General features: G+C 43.5%; 1 protein-coding gene across 2 annotated transcripts in view; it reads left to right on the forward strand.

Moving 5' to 3' along the window:
• The window catches only part of SACM1L (SAC1 like phosphatidylinositide phosphatase), a 226,497-nt gene that overhangs the window by 116,453 nt on the left and 96,459 nt on the right, over positions 1 to 13,585 (forward strand). The window lies entirely within an intron of this gene.

Here is a 13,585-nt window from a genome sequence, read left to right on the forward strand (position 1 = left end):
CGGTCACAACATGTCTAATGCTAGACATGAAGGGGAAAGTCCCACTGTAACAGGTGACCCCAGCTCACTTTCCACTCAGGAGCTGTTTGCAGTGCATGTACTGAAGGTCCTGATATCTACATCCTGGAATCATGTTACCCTCTGCTCTTTGTGTCTATTCCACCCTCAGAGTGCTCTTCAACTCCATCAAGTGTTGCTGGATTCTCTGCACTTTTAGTTGAGTTCTACAATTAGTCTAGACATTACGACACAAACCCCCCAATTATTTGTTCACTCTGATTACAGCAGCCAAAATGAATGTTCCCATGCCCTCCCCAGAGGATTCTATATCTGATTTGCCCAGTCCCTTAGTGGCTTCTTAGCTGTTACCTGCAGAGGCTGCCTGATTCTAATATTTTTTTATTTAAAGGTGTGCAACAGAAAACAATGAAAAATAGATTTCTTACAACATGTAGAGTAAGCATTTTTTGTGTGCACACAGAATATTTTCTAATTATATCCGGTAGAAGGTACATACATGCAAGGTATTCACAAAAAAATGATAGAATTCAATAGTGTATGTATAGCAATACACAGTTGGTTTCTTATACTGGTAATCTGCCAAGGAGGGGAAGGAAGGGCTGACTTTTCGTGCTTGATTCTGAGACGCCAAGTCCTTGACCAATAGCTTGCCCCTGCTATCACTAGGCTCTTATTAATTCAGTACGCACCACTTTTAAACTAGATGTTCAGTCTTTCTTTTACCAGTGCTGTTTCTAGTCTTGGGATGTTTAACATTCCTACAGCTGCAAATACTAACCTTTTGCACTTCTTTTTTGAACTATCCCTCTGAGGAGGTTGTAAGAAGTTTACATCCATTCCCCACTGACTCCATGGGACTGAATCTTGTTTTCTCTGCACTTTTGAACACATTAGATACATTCCCATCTCTACTCTTACCCACTACGTGTTTTTTTTCTTGCAGCCACCACCTCTCTGAGGCGAGTGTCTGAATTGGTGATCTTGGCCTGCTAAGAACCCTTTTTAGTTTTGCATAGGAGCAAGGTGGTGTTACAAGGTCAATGTTCAGGTTCCACCCTAATCTAATGCCAGATTTGTGTAGGGCCTTTAGGTGACTCTGAAGATTTTTTAAAGGCTTTCGGTGTCACTCACTAGGGGTTATCCTAAACTTTTTTTTTGCCAGTGTCCATTGTCCAGGCCTCCTGTAGGCAGAAATATAACCCGAAGGTTAGAGTTCCTATGTCCCTGTATAGACTCTGTGCAGCAAATATTTAAAGATCATTTTAATTTTATAAACATTGCTTTATAAAGATCTGCTATTATATTGTCTTTGTAATAGAGCTGCCTGATTCTGGCCAAAATGAGAATCACTATTTTTTTTGCTTATGCTTTACACAAAAAAAAAAAGGGCCAACAAATGTTAGAAAAGGGTTTAGTGTTTATGTGGTTAAACTTCCCTCATTTACACACCAAAGACCCCTTTCACACTGGGGCGCTTTGCAGGTGCTACAGCACTAAAAATAGCACCCGCAAAGCTCCCTGAAAGAGCCGCTCCTGTGTCTCCAATGTGAAAGCCCGATGGCTTTCACACTGGAACAGTGCGCTGGCAGAGCGCTAAAAAAGTCCTGCTAGCAGCATCCTTGGTGCGGTGAAGGAGTGGTGTGTATACCGCTCCTCCACCGCTCCTGTCCATTGAAAATGGGCAGCGCGGCTATACCGCCGGCAAAGCGCTGCTACAGGAGTGTCCTCTGTGTATTTTTATTAAAAACGCCCATAAACGCTAACGCTCATAAACGCTAACGCTCATAAACGCTAGTACAAAACGCTGTTTAAAAGCAGGTTTTTCAACCAGCAATCTGGCGTCCAGAAAAAGCTTCAGTGTGATCTACCGTATTTATCGGTGTATAACACGCACCCCAAGTTTAGGAGAGAATTTAAAAGAAAAAAACTTTTAGGAGGGAAGTTTAAGGAAAAAAAACTTAAATTTAAAATGCCCATCAATGCAGCCTTGTCTGTGTCATTTGCAGCCTTGCATTGCAGCCTTGCAGGCTTGTCTCCTTGCCATCCTCATGCCCATTCTCGGCGGCTTTCGGGTATTTTCGGGCGTTCTCTGGTATTTTCGGCCCTTCTCTCCTATTTTCGGCCGCACTCGGCCGTTATTGGCGGCTTTCGGCCAAATGTGGCCAAAAATACCAGAGAACGGCCGAAAATACCTGAAACCTGCCGAGAGCAGCAGAGAAAGGGCAGGGGATCGGCGTATAACACGCACCCCCGATATCCCCCTGATTTTAGGGGGGGGGGTGCATGTTCTACGCCGATAAATACGGTATATAGATCCCCATAAAAATTCAGAAACTTCTCTACTACCTGCGGGGAGTGCTTCAGTGATACATGCCTGTCCGGTTCTGCTAGTGAGACTACTGCTGGCGGTTTATCATCTAGGTGTGCTAGATATGCTAACAGTTTCCCCGCTTTTTCCCCATGCTCATATATTCGTGTTTTACAAAAAAAATAGATGATGTCTGGCTTTTTCCAGGTATTGAGAAACAGTCCGGTCCTGCAGTTTGACCCTATTCAAGTTTTCAGGGGAAGGTAGAGTGTTGTATGCCTCCTTCAATTGCTGCAGTTTGGTTGTTAACAATTGTACTACCACCTTAGAGGACTGTTTGAGTCTGTTTATTTTCGTGTCTCATATTCTACACGCGTGTAGCTTAAACGAGTCCCAGTTAGAGTTGAATGAACTGGAGTTGACCATCAGTAAAGTAGAACTTTAGTTCTCTTTCTATATTTTCATGCTCTGTTAATACCTGTTTAGGGGCTATGTTTAAGAGCAAGATCAGCATCCAACATGGGGAGGGTGCCTCTGCCGCTATATGCCTATTAATGCAAACTCCATTAGTATAAGACAGTCTAGTTTGTCTTGACTCACTGATTTGCTTTTCAGCCATCATTGGGCGATCCAGAAATGGATTCATAGTCATATTGAAATCCCCCCAGCCATATACCAGGTACCGTTGGATGCTGGGCCATGAATAATAAACCCTCCGTGACAACTTCTGAACTATATGGGGGGGGGGGGGGGTATATAACATGCAATAATGAATATGGGAGATCCTCCTATGGCTGCATGTAAAAACAAGTATCTGCCCTGTCGGTCCAACTTCGACACTAATTCAAATGGGGTTGTTTTTTAGTCACCAAAATCAAATTAAGGCGGCACAGTAGTGTAGTGGTTAGCACACTCACCTAGCAGTAAAAAGGGTCGCTGGTTCAAATCCCAACCATGACCCTACCTGCCTGGAGTTTGCATGTTCTCCCTGTGCCTGCAGGGGTTTCCTCCGGGTACTCCGGTTTCCTCCCACACTCCAAAGACATGCAGGTAGGTTAATTATTGGCTTCTGTCCAAAATTGGCCCTAGTATATGACTGGGGACCTTGGATTGGGCTCCTTGAGGGTAGGGACCGATGTGAGTGTGTGGTGATGATGATGTACTATGTAAAATAGAAACCCCCCTGGACAGGTTTGTATATACTGTGATATGCCCATCCAATCCAGGGGCGTTTTAAAGCGATCGCAAATGCCCTGGGAAATGAGTTTCTGTTAGTGCTATTGCATTCACCCTCTGCACCTTCAGATATGTGAGGGCCGCCGTTTCATCACGCACCCCTCACGTTCCACGTCAGGAATCGATAATGATTCTTAAATGATTTTATCGTGCAGCTCTACTTTGTAATAATATTAAATGAATGAGTCGTTATTTAATAATTTCTTACGTTAAACGGTAACTCTACTTTTGACGGAAAAATATATTGTGGGGGGGGGTAACGGTAGTCCAAACTGCAGGTTTCTTAAAATCTGACCTGTAGCCAGTGTTATTTAAAAGGTTGCATGAAAATAACACGTAGTTGCACAGTACATAGTAGGTGAGGTTGAAAAAAAGACAAGTCCATCAAGTCCAATCTATGTGTGGGATTATAGATCAGTATTACATTGTATATCCCTGTATGTTGTGATCGTTTAGGTGCCTATCTAATAGTTTTTGGAATTATCGATGCCCCCTGCTGAAACCACTGCCTGTGGAACGGAATTCCACATCTTTGCCACTCTTACAGTAAGGAACCCTCTACGCAGTTTAAGGTAAAACCTCTTTTCTTCTAATTTTAATGAGTGGCCATGTGTCTTATAGTTAGTAAGGTTGAATAAAGACACCAGTCCATTCAGTTCAACCTGAGTGAGTGTCTACAATTGCCCCTATCCCTGTACATTGAACACTCACATTGGTCCCTACCCTCAAGGAGCCCACAATCCAAGGTCCCCATTCATATACTAGGGCCAATTTTGGACAGAAGCCAATTAATCTACCTGCATGTCTTTGAAGTGTGGGAGGAAACCGGAGTACCTGAAGGAAACCCACGCAGGCACAGGGAGAACATGCAACCTCCAGGCAGGGAGTGTCATGGTCATTTGCAGCCTTGCAGGCTTGTCTCCTTGTCATTCTCTTGCCCGTTCTCGGTGATTTTCGGGTATTTTCAGCCGCACTTGGCCGCTCTCGGCTATTTTCGGCCCTTCTCTCCTATTTTCGGGTGCACTTGGCCGTTAAACTCACTTTCACAAAAAAAAGTTATCCCTATTATGGAATCACCAGTATAGTATTTGTAAATTGAAATCATATCCCATCTCAAGCGTCTCTTCTCCAGAGAGAAGTTCAGTGCTCGCAACCTTTCTTTATTAATAATATCCACCAGACCCTTTATTAGCTTTGTTGCCCTTCTTTGTACTTGCTCCATTTCCAGTACATCCTTCCTTCCTGAGGATTGATGCTTAGAACTGGACAGCATACTCCAGGTGAGGCCGGGCCAGAGTCTTGTGGGAGAATTATCGTTTTATCTCTGGAGTTTATCCCCTTTTCAATGCATGCTAATATTCTGTTTGCTTTGTTGGCAGCAGCTTCGCATTGCATGCTATTGCTGAGCCTATCATCTACTAGGACCCCCAGGTCCTTTTCCATCCTAGATTCCCCCAGAGGTTCTCCCCAGTGTATAGATTGTATTCATATTTTTTCCACCCAAATGTATTATTTTACATTTTTCTACACTAAACCTCATTTGCCATGAAGATGCTCACCCCATTATTTTGTTCAGATCTTCTTGCAATTTTTCCATATCCTGCGGAGAAGTTATTGCACTGCTTAGCTTAGTGTCATCCGCAAATACAGAGATTGAGCTGTTTATCCCATCCTCCAGGTTGTTTATGAACAAATTAAACAGGATTGGTCCCAGCACAGAACCCTGGGGCACCCCATTTCCCACCCCTGACCATTCCAAGTATTTCCCATTTATCACAACCCTCTGAACTCGCCCTTGTAGCCAGTTTTCAATTCATGTACTCACCCTATGGTCCATACCAACGGACCTTACTTTGTACAGTTAACATTTATGGGGAACTGTGTCAAATGCTTTTGCAAAATCCAGATACACCACGTCTACGGGCCTTTCTTTATCTAGATGGCAGCTCACCTCCTCATAGAAGGCTAATAGATTGGTTTGGCAAGAACGATTCTTCATGAATCCATGCAGATTACTGCTAATAATACCATTTACATTACGAAAATCTTATAGTTCCTTATCATCCCTTCCAAGAGTTTGCTTACTATTGATGTTAGCCTAACTGGTCTGTAATTCCCAGGGATGTATTTTTTGCTCTTTTTTAAATATTGGTGCTACGTTGGCTTTTTTCCAATCAGCTGGTACCATTGCAGTCAGTAGACTGTTAGTAAAAATTTGAAGCAATGGTCTGGCAATTACTTGACTGAGTTCTCTAAATACCCTCGGATGCAAGCCATCTGGTCCCGGTGATTTATTAATGTTAAGTTTCCAGAGTCTGTTTCTAATTCTGTCCTCTGTTAGCCATCAGGGTGCTTCCTGTGATGTTTGATGAGGACAAACACTGCAGTTTTGGTTACTGAAGCCCCCCGATTCCCTTGTGAAGACTGAGGAGAAGAATAAATTCAATATCTTCACTATCTCCCCATCCTTTGTAACCAGATGTCCTTCCTCATTCTTTATTGGGTCAATATGGTCTGTCCTCCCTTTTTTATTGTTTATATACCTAAAGAATTTTTGGGGATTTTTTTTTGCTCTCCGCTATGTGTCTTTCGTGTTCCATCTTAGCGGCCCTAATTGCACCCTTACATATCTTGTTGCATTCTTTGTAAAGTCTGAATGCTGCTGATGACCCCTCAGCCTTGTATTTTTGAAGGCCTTCTCCTTTGCTTTTATATGCATTTTTACATTAGAGTTAAGCCATGCAGGACTTTTGTTCACTCTTTTAAATTTATTTCCTAATGGAATGCACTGGCTAATGCTCTTATTTAATTCAAACAACACAAACGCAACCAAAAAATAATTGCCACCCAGGCTGTAACTGAACATTGCAGGTTCCTAACTTGCTTCTCACCGTCACCCACAAAACAAAGATAATGTAAACTTTTTCTCTTACAAAGCAAGATTCACATACAGTGGGGCAAAAAAGGTATTTAGTCAGCCACCAATTGTGCAAGTTCTCCCCCTTAAAAAGATGAGAGAGGCCTGTAATTGTCATCATAGGTATACCTCAACTATGAGAGACAAAATGTGGAAACAAATCAAGACAATCACATGAAGGGTGAAGATTGGGTTTTATCTCAGATAACCCCGTTGCGAGGAAAGGTAAGGGAGATTTTCTCAGGAAATTTCTCCTTCTATCTATAATGCTGTCATGCCTATGTGTCAACACTGGGGGCTGTATTGAGCACTCACTGACCTGATGCTGGAAACAGCGCAGAAGCCTTAATTTCTCCTCTCCTCCGGCCACAAGCAGATCCTCCGGTAAGAAAGGGGGGGTCTGGTTCTCCTCCTGCACCCCCAATGTTTTTGTTTTTTTCCCCTTCGGGGGATTGATATGCCAAAGCAGTTTCCTTTTTTAGAAAAAAAAGGGAGACAGACCACGCTGGCTGCGGAGGATTTACACCCCCGCCATGTCTGCTGTTTCACAGGACGCCGCTCGCGTGGGAAAACACTTTGCTTTGAAAGCAAAAGGGGGGTGTAATTTGCGTGGCGTCAGATGCCGGCCACACATGCAGGAAGTTGTTAAAGCACTGTGTGTGTAGCTGCTGCTGGCTGTGGAGGGACAGAGCAGGAGGATGGCTTGTTTGAGGTTGGTGACACAGGCATTTCCCTTTGACACATTGTAATTTACCAGGCTAGGATTAATAGCAGCTATTAGCGCTGGACTATAACCTAGCAGTGTACATTCTTTTGCTGGTAGTGCCTCCGTTTTATGCTTCAGGCTATGAGTGGTAATGGGACCAGGAACTCCTCTAAGGGTTCTAAAGGGGTCTATGGTTTCACAATAAACTAAATCCATTTCCAAAAGAATGTCATCCTCCTCTAAGAAGGAATGCGGCTGGTCAGATTTAGCCGTTAGGGGGAACTGTTGTTGCAGCTGCACTAGACATTCAGGTCCTGTATATATCACAAAAGAGGTTTTTTTCTTCTACCATTTGTAATTTGGAAAGATGATTGATGCTATGATATCTCTCCATAGTGGGGCCAAACATAGCAGATTCCCATCTAGTGCTCAGGACCCTCCTATTGAGGTGCAGGAGGCTGGGGATCAGGTAGATCTTCCCAAAGATTTGGCTGATATTTATTTATCCTCTTCCGAGGATCCTAATATAGAAGGAGTAACATCACAAGACAGGTTGCTTGTGCACTCCCTTTACTAAATTGGTTTGTTCAACCTTCAGGCTCCTGAGGAACCCACCTCTAATTTGGGTTCATTAGAACCTCCCCCATCTGGGGATGTTTTTTTCCTATTCATGCATGGCTAAACAAAGGGGGAAGTGGGACTTTGTATGAAGCACAAGACTACAAAAAGGTAATAGGTGAACCTAAGAAATTTTATTGGATACACAATTATAGTGGCAATATCAAAGGTACATGATAGGATACATATAATACATAATACAGTGTAGACTGGTAGTATACAAGTAATACTGGTAGTAATCATAAGTTGATAGACATAATGACAGATAGCATGGCAATTTCATGATATGATATGACCACAATAAATTTCCTGGTTCACCACCAAAGAGATTTATATAAACCCATAAAACAAATTAATATCTGTAGGGCCTACGGCCTTAATGGCCTGGAAGGGTAGGTATTCCACAAATTTGAAAAAAGTGTAGGTAAAATAAGTAACTATATGGTGTAAGCCGGACAACCTAGTCTCCGACCCACTGGCACATTAGAACCTCCCCAGGCCCACGAATCTCACAAGCTCCTATAGTTGTATTAATTTTTATTCCCTCTACAAAAAAAACTATCTTTTGCCTTTCCTGTTATTAATGAATTAATTCATTAATATTATATATTTTCTATTATTATGTTTTAATTAATTTTCATTCATTATAATAATTTAACTTTATTTTCTTTTCCAATCTAGATTGGTCTCACTGGTTTGTTGTTGCCTGTGGCATGTTGCCTGGCCTCCTGGATTTCGGCTTGTTTTCCCCGTGTCTGGGAACTGTAATGCGCCTGGCTGGCCTTTCTCCACCCCCCTCTTCCCTAACATCCGGGTGCTGGATATGGCGTCATTGCGTGTCAGCGTCATGCACCTCAGTTTGCATATGCGCCGTCCTCCGGTGCCGCATTGCTTACTGTGTTTCCAGATTTGTGGTTGGATACTCGAAAATCCTTCCATTCGGCTGTGCGTGAGATCGTTAGGGGTAATGGCCATCCCTTACGCGCAGTTTTCACTCAAGACTGCTTCAAAACACCATCCTGTCGGTCTGGAATAAAAAAGATTCAGGCCTTGGTTTTTCCAAATACAGTTGGCTCTTGAGCCTAAATTGGTGGTTATTCTCCAGCAAAAGGGGAAAACTTTTCTACCTGTATCCTGGAAAGTGTTAACAACAGATGCCAGCTTTCTAGGCTAGAGAGCAGCCCTGGAAAAAAAGATTCCATCCAGGGGAGATCGTCCAGGTTTGAGGACCTTGCCTATCAACATTTTGGAAGATTCGGGTAGTACGTCTGGCCCTAGAATCTTGGACCGTCAGACTACGGGATTGTCCTGTCAGGATTCAGTCCGACAAGGCCATGGCTGTGGCTTACATCAATCACCAGGGGAGCACGAGAAGTCGTGCAGCCCAAAAAGAGGTGATCTTGGACAGAACACAACATTCCTTGCTTATCGGCAATTTTCATTCCAGGAATAGAGAATTGGCAGGCGGGAGAACTTGAGTCGCCAACAGTTATTTCCGGGAGAATGGTCTCTTCACCCCGACATCTTCCTAGCGATATGTCAGAGATGGGGTATTACGTACATGGACCTATTCGCGTCCAGATTCAACAACAAAGTCGACAACTTTGTGTAGAGAACAAGGGATCCGCTAGCAGGCAGAACAGAAGCAGTAGTCTTCCCATGGAATCAGTTTTTTTACTGATCTATGCGTTTCCTCCAGTTCTGCTACTTCTGCGCCTTCTCCCCAGGATCAAGCAGTAATGAAAGGAGGTGATTCTGGTGGCCCCAGGGGGCTTTTAATCAGTCATGAAGCAGAATAAAAAGAGAACGATCTGATCAGCTATCCAAGCTTTTGATTGCTATGTCAAATACAGAAGCACGACACAAACACCCCCTCACAGGCCCTGGAGACAGAGCTAGGGACAATACGTAAACGTATCACAGACCTACTGTACTACAAGGCCAAAGCAGCAATGCAGTGCTGCCGTCAAATTACTTACGAGTCAGGGGACAAATGTGGGAAGACATTGGCTAGAGCAGTCCCTGGGAACAAAAGCAGGCAGCCTACATCCCTCATATTATAGGCCCAGACGGTCAGAAGGTTACTCTCCCGAAACAAATCTCGAACGTGTTCAGTGACTTCTATTCTAAGCTATATAGCCTACCACACAAACCACCCTCCCAAGTAGACGTTGACAACTATATAGTGACCTCCCAAATGCCCGCTCTCCCCACAGAAGTTAGAGATGAACTAGAGGCGCCAATAACCTTAGAAGAGCTCCAGACTGCTATCGGAATCATGAAACCAGGAAAAGCCCTGGGTCCAGATGGGTACACCATTCAATATTACAAAACCTTCCTCCCCATCATAGGCCCACGTATGGTGGCATTTTTCAATGAAATCGGAGCAGAAGCAGTCTACCCCAGAGATATGCTAAAAGCCCACATTTCTCTGATTTCCAAAGAGAGTAGAGACCCAACCTCATGCGGGAGTTACAGACCCATATCTCTGCTAAACACCGACCTAAAACTGTTTACAAAAATCCTGTCAACCCGGCTAGCACAACATCTCCAGTACCTATTACAGCTGAACCAGGTGGGCTTTATCCCCACCAGGGAGGCTCGAGACAATACCATCAAAGTTTTAAACCTCCTTCATTTTGCCAGCACTAAGGGCTCCCTGTGCGTTTTCCTGAGCACCAACGCTGAAAAAGCATTTGACAGAGTGAACTGGAACTTCAATTTCGCAGTGCTCCATCATATCTGCTTGGGAGACAGGATAATCAATTGGATCAACCAAATCTATTCCAAACCCATGGCACAAGTGAAGGCAACCAGCCTCCTTTCGCCATCTTTCCCCATTACAAATGGAACGAGACAGGGGTGCCCACTGTTACCCCTTCTATTTGCACTCTCACTGGAGCCATTCCTATGCAAAATAAGACTGAACCCAGACATTCAGGGCCTCCTCGGAGACGTCGACTATAATCTTGGCTTATGCAGACGACCTACTGTTCTCTGACCAATCCCACGATTTCCCTGCCAAATCTTCTTAAAGAATTTGACTCATATGGTATGCTGTCGAACTTAAAAATGAACTTCTCAAAATCAGCTGCTATGGGAATCTCCATCGCCCCTCAAGTCATGCAGTCCATGCAAGCTCATTTCCACTTTAAATGCACGAATATGGCTCTAAAATATCTAGGGATGCACATCCCAATAGACAGCACACACACATACGAGCTGAACTTCCCTCCCATTCTGACCAAGGCCCTCTCCCTATTAGAGAACTGGAACAGAGGACTGCACTCTTGGTTTGGCAGATGCAACCTCATAAAAATGTGTATCTTACTCAAATTTCTCTACTTACGCTACTTACTCCAATTCATATACCACTCTCATTATTTAACAAGTACTCTCCCTTTTCACCTGATTTGTCTGGGCCAACAAAAAAACCCCACTTAAGTAGGACCCAAATCTCACTCCCTAAACAGCAGGGAGGCTTAGCGGTACTGGATGTCAGATAATACTTCCAGGCCACTCGGCTAGGTCGCATACTGGACTGGAGACGAAACGGAACAACTACATTTTGGGTGCAGATAGAGCAGTCTCAGACTGACATCCCACTAAAGGGAGCGCTCTCTGTGCTATGACTCTCTCCCCTTGAGACTGAAAACACACCCCCTTCTGGGTACCACATTACATCACAGTAGACAGACAACTGTGCAGTAGTCCCTCATCTCGAAAAAATCTCCTACTTTACTCAATTTTACGACATCCCGACTTTGCGCCAGGTCTTCAACCCACTGAATTTGCCACACCGAGGAGCGTAGGCTCTGATCATGCCGTAAAGTTTGTGATGGCGGGATGTTGGCCAACCTTCCCGGAGCTGACTGAAGTGACAGGCATATACCGACTCCCTTTTTGGAAAGCGGTGCAGTTGCATCATTTCCTTCACTCGATCCTGACCCTCAGGACTTTACTCGCCAACTAACGACCTTTGAAGAATACTGCACAGGAACTGAACCACTAGTGAAAACCCTCTCCAAAATGTACACACTGCTTAACTCACCTCCTACACAACCTCAATTACTCTGCCTAGATAGATGGGAGAGATCTCTCAATCGTAAATTCTCAGAAACGCTAAAGCAGAAAATCATCGGCTGTGCCGTTAAAACGTCCATATGTACTAAAATACAGGAGACAAATTACAAAATTCTAACAAGATAGTACCTCACCCCTTCCAGGCTACATAAATGTTTTCCCATCACCTCAGATCGCTGCTGGCGCTGTGGAAAGGAGGAAAGCTCAATGCTCCACATCTTTTGGTCCTGCTCTAAACTGCAGAATTTCTGGAGAGCAGTTCGACACATTACTCAGAAATTTACGGAATATGAGATACTGGATGACGCAGCCTTCTTCCTCCTACAGCTGTCAAAAATCCTGATTAAAAAATACAAAAAGTCATTGATTCGTCATTTACTGAACGCAGCGAAGGCAGGTATACCACTTCTCTGGAAGCAACAGTGCCCGCCGACCGCTGCAGATTGGCTGCGGAAGTTAGAAGAAATTAATAAACTAGAGTACCCGGTCCTTACTGCACAGCACAAATGTGAAAAATATTCGGGTACCTGGACCAACTGGAATATTTTCATTTACTTAGATGAGGGAATATCCCTCTTGGGGTCTTAACTGTTCAATTACCATCTGTAGAACCTTGGAACCGGGAACGTTCCCCCACGCCAATCCTCGCTCCGGCTACCCCCCCTCCCCCACTTCCCCTCCATTTCCATTTCCTTCTATGTCTATCCTTTCCCCCTCTGCCTCCTCTAACTATATATCATGACGAAAACGTGGAAAAAGTAGGGACTAGGTCCTGTAGACACCAGACAAGTGAAAAGACAGTAATGCATAGACTCATACGTTAAATGTTACTTATACTTTTATTAGGCATTGTATGGATATGTGATGTTGTCTGTAACTTGTCATAATGAATATGATGTCTGTACACAAATTACATCTTCAGATTGATTGTAATGTTGGGATCTCTCCCTCAGTTGGTGTTTAATAAAAGTTATATTTGAAAAAAACAAAAGAAAACAGGATTTTAATATCCGCTTACCTGTAAAATCCTTTTGATGTACATCAGCGGACACAGAAGTCCCTCCCTTCTTGGTATACACTTGTATTGCTTGGCTACAAAACTAAGGACTCCCAGTAGTGGGAGGGGTTATATAGGGAGTACACTTCTTGCCTTAGGGCGTGCTAGTGTCCATCACCTATCAGTGGCCCTATAACCCACATAGTAACTACTATGGCTCTGTGTCTATGTACATCAAAGAAAAGGATTTTACAGGTAAGCTGTTATAAAAATCCTTTTTTTCTCAACAAAAGGGGAATTAAGATTTAAAGTGTAACAGTACCTAACCAACTTTGCAGATACCATGGCCTCAGCTTTCATGTACACTAAGTCAGTGTAAACATTGCTTTTTAGAGTTTGATTGCCTGCAGACCACGATTAAGAATAGGGAAAGCATTTGGATGCAAGATGTGCATTCTGCTAAGCATACTTTCCTTGTGGAAAATCAAAACCTGTTCCTGTTCCTAACATCTGTTTGTCTTCAGTGCTGAGAGCCATACATTTTGATTGTTTTATTGTACTGAGCACCACGGAATAACAGAATAACCTTGTAATCACTGAAGAAACGGATCACAAATTTCTGGTGGAAAGCAGCGCCTGCATAAGTTGAAAAGCAGAATATGGATCTAATGAGATCCCTGTTTCTTTCCTTGGATCTTA

Source organism: Lithobates pipiens, unplaced genomic scaffold (genome assembly GCF_037356315.1).
Source record: "Lithobates pipiens isolate NorthernLeopardFrog02 unplaced genomic scaffold, aLitPip1_a1.2 Scaffold_19, whole genome shotgun sequence".
Classification (NCBI taxonomy): Eukaryota; Metazoa; Chordata; class Amphibia; order Anura; family Ranidae; genus Lithobates; species Lithobates pipiens.